Source organism: Pinus tabuliformis, chromosome 5_1, assembly GCF_031772625.1.
Source record: "Pinus tabuliformis cultivar Carrire ecotype Pingquan chromosome 5_1, CPIR1, whole genome shotgun sequence".
Taxonomy (NCBI): domain Eukaryota; kingdom Viridiplantae; phylum Streptophyta; class Pinopsida; order Pinales; family Pinaceae; genus Pinus; species Pinus tabuliformis.
The window spans coordinates 768,664,677-768,669,193 of NC_142305.1; positions in this window are offsets into that span (position 1 = coordinate 768,664,677).

Sequence of the window (4,517 nt, forward strand, 5' to 3'; positions counted from 1 at the left end):
GAGAAGTCTCTTCCACCTATAAATATTGTGATGGTTCCAATTCTTGGTCTTCTTCCTTTTGATAGTATATGTATAATAATTTCTTCTCACCACATTTATGCACTTTATTCTACCTTCTATCAAAATTGAAACATATTCAATTTTCTCTTATTTCATCCATTTGTTGAGGTGTCAACCTTGTTGCTTGAATGATGTTAGGAGAGGAAGCATGATGTTTTCTATAGTTGTTGGTGAAATTTTTCTAGTAGCCATATTTTTTATTTCAACTTTCCTCGCTAGATTGAAAGTTAACATTGGGGATTAAAACGACTTAGCATTATTAGTACCATAAAATATTGTATCCTCTCATTAACTCTCTTCTTAAGTCTTGTTGTTAGCTAGAGTAGCCAAAGTAGGTTTTAACCTTGTAAAATTAATTATGCAAACATAATCCTAATAAAGTAGAAAATATGCAATCGAAAACATACACACAAACACACAGAGTTTACTTAAGGAACCCAAAACTGGGAAAACAAACAATATTTTTAGATATATATTCTTATGTATAATTTTAAAATACAACATATATATATCCCATATCATCTGTGAAATACATATCCATTTACCTTAGATTAGAAGACAACCATAGTTCCTTAATTAAAATTACAAAACCATAGGAAAAACCACCATGCACCATGAAATAAATTTTACCAAACTTGTGTGCAAATAACGTAAGAGATACTCAACACGTTTCATTCTCCTACTTGTGGTTTTTTTTGCATATAGGTGAACATTGCAATTGTCAATGATTAATAATATAAGGCAATAATGTCCATTGTTTCTCTACACCAAGAGAACTTCTCAGTGATCATTGATTTTTTTAATGAATTTGCAACGTTCTTCAAAATGTCCACTTTTCCAGGATCACCTTCATTTATTTAATCATATCTCTCATGAAGTGATATTTAACATCAATATGCTTTGTCTTTGAATGGTTAGCTATGTTTTATCCCAAGAATATTTCACTCTAATTGTCATAATCTATCCTTAAAGCTTACTAATACTTCATCAAAATATCTATAAGCATACAAATTCCTTTCTTGCATAGAGGCTACCATGTATTTAGCTTCTATAGTTGAGAGTTACACTATAGATTGTCTTTTTATAATCCAACTAATTTCTCCTCCAAATAGGTTAAAAATTTTACCCACTTGTAGATCTTTTATGATCCATATATCTATCCTAGTCTACATAAATAAATCCATATATTTCCACCACTCTATCCAAGCTTAGTCTTCCTTGGTAGAACAATACATATTAAATAGTGTAAACCAAAATACCTAAAAACACTCTTTACTATTGTGTAATTTTCCTTTCTTGGTTTTGACATATTCATACTCAATACTCCCACTGCATGTGGAATGTATAGTATCTTATAGACCATTGTGAACATCAAACTTCTAACCACACTTACATATGGAACATGGAACATGTCATCTTATTCTTCCTATGTCTTGGGATACTGATATGTATATAAATTTACAATTGCAAGAATATACATCTTTACCAGTTTACATTCTTGAATATTAAACTTCTACACTATTGTCTCTACATACTTCCTTTGACATAAATATAGTTTCTTGTTTTCCCAATTTCTTTTAATTTCCATTCCCAAGATAATATTTACAACATTTATATCCTTCATGTCAAATTTATAGGACGACTTAGTTTTCACTTTCTTGATGATTTTTGTATCATTTCTAATCAATAACATCATCCACATACAAGACCAAATAAATAACATGATAACCAACTAATTTGAAATATATGCAATTATATTGTTTTCTCTTTTTGAAACGAAGTCCTAGTATATAAGTATCATTTTTTTGGTACCACATCCTTGGTGATCACTTTAAACTCATACAGGGACTATTTTAGCTTGCATACTAGTTCTTTCTTTCCTTTCATAACAAATCCTTCTAAGTGCTTTGTTCATATTTCTTCTTCTATATCCACATGTAGGAATGTTGTCTTCACATCCATTTATTCTACTTAAAGATCAAAAGAAGTAGCAATAGATAAATGAAATATAATATAAGTTAATTTGATAACAAGAGAACAAATATCATCAAAGTCAATTCCCTCTACCTAGTGTTATTATGAAAAATTGGCATACCCATTTTTACAAATAAGATGGCACTAGGAGTCAATAAAAAACATGTACAAATGGAGAATTTCTAGCTAAAAATCTTATGAAGGAAAAAAATTAAGAGGTTCTCCTAAATTTTATTAAAAAATTCAACCCTTGTGGGTACTCCAAAGATAGTTTGACACACCCTCATGGGTGCTCCAAAGACAATTTGACACACCCTCATGGCTTTTTCTTTGATAGCCATGAGGGTCATAAAAAGAATATTCAACACCTTGGGGGCCATATTGCATGAAGTAAACACTATCCCTCGACATGGTAGGGCTTACCAGTTGCACCTTGAGGAAAAATAAGCCTTAATTGAAGGATGGTGGCAGTCTCCAAGAGATCCTCTTGTCTCTATCTCATTTAGGAGAAAAATGAGGGAAATAGTGGTTAAAATTTTCTATAAATACAATCCAAAAATAATAATTTATGCATTTTTATCCTGCCAAAATTTCTCAAAACACTCAAATATTTCAATGCTAAGAGGATTCTACCATTGTGAGAGTTTCTTCTTTGCTTCTTTGAGAGAGAAAGATATTGAAAATGATATTGAGAAGGGGAAATCCTTGCCGAGAGGCATTGAGCAACATTTCTCAATTCTCTCTTGAAGTGTATTTAAAGTCCATGTGTAACTCTTTTACCACTAGCAATTACTAAACAAGACCCTTTTACCATTTATTTTTTGATTTGTTTTGTTTCATGTGCTTGTTTTAAGTTGTTTATTTTATTTTTGTTTCATGCATTATTTTCATCTAATTAAAAGATTTGTTTGTCTCATATTTGATCATTAACATCATCCATTTCTTATATAACTTCTTTTAGGATTCAAGAAACTGCAAGATAAGAGAATTTGGGACACTTATGCTACTAAATTAAATAGACAAATTGGTTGGAGATGAGAAGAAACTCATGAAGGGCATAAGGCCTAGAAAATGGATTATCGCATGCCCCGTTGTATCTCTCGATGCTTGTATGGGATTTGGGTCCAAAGTTGCTAACTAGAACATAATATTCTCTCATTCCCATTGAGGATAGGTTGCTTAGCGACCAAGTATTAGGGCATCTTTCCAAATAGGTGGCAGGCGTGTGAGCACTTGCACCTAGAGGCAGTTTCAATTGGCTACATGAAGCGTTGCTATTTTCTTTAGGATGTGGCCCAAGTAACCCTAATTAATAACCCTCTTCTTTACCTTGGTTGATTTCTTGGTTGCTAAATATGTTACCAGTACTTTCAGGATGTGGCCCTAGTACCCTTGTAAAAGCCTTCACCAGGCCTAGTTATTAATTAAGCAGAGGGATAGTAGTGTTGGCATTATGATTCAGGTGTTGTACTTGATGGCAAACGCCTTCAGGTGGTAAATCAAGAAAGACGCAGGAAATTTTGTTCAGCAAGTGCGTCCCCGCAGGTATACCATACAGAACCCGCGTCCAGGGACGCTGGCCAGCCATTCAGAAGGTGCGTCCGCCCAGTGCACTCATTTCAAGGTAGAGAAAAGCTCGTGGGGGCTTCTTGTGTGGTATCTAGCCGACGGTTGTGTGTTTCTATGGTGTCGGCTCGTGGTATTGTTCCACGCTTTGGGGAGAAGCTTGCCTATATAAAGCAAAGGAGTTCATTTGGATTAAGTATCATCTTGGTTGATCATCTCTTGGTGTGATCTAGTCCATATCTTTAAGGGTAAATCTTCTAATGGACTACGATCTGTATGGCGCATGATCAGATCTGTGGATCTGAGTGTTTGGGTTGGTTCTGAAGTCCTCTTATCTTCTATATCTAAAGGGACGCAGATTCAGTGAAGGGAAAGTGCGCCGGGACGCAGTACAGTGAAGGATCAGGTGCGTCTCTGAAGCGAAGGACGCGGCGCGACTGTGGTATTGGGTGCGTCTCTGAAGCGAAGGACGCGGCGCGACTGTGGTATTGGGTGCGTCTCTGAAGCGAAAGACGCGGCGCGATAGTGTTGATGTGTGCGTCGGTCGCAGACAAGCAAAAGAAACAGTGCGTCTGCACGCAGAACAGCATACGGTATACCGCGTCCAGTCGCAGGCCACAGAAAGAAAATATGCGTCCCTGTCTTAAGATGATCTGTTAACTGTATATTTCTGTTCATAAGGTGTTCTGGGTTGTTTCTGTAATTACTGATCTGATATCTGTAGTAGACTGTATCTGTTGTATACTTGTTGATCTTTTTGAAAAGAAGTAGGGGGTTGTAGCTCCCTTCCAGGAGAAGTCTGGAAAACGAGAAAGAGTTGTAGCTCTTTGCAGGTTGCAGCCTGCGTGCTGGTAAAGGACTGCACCAGTACAAAATCATTGTAAAAAGAATTTCTTGAAAGAAGATAGAGACATTAT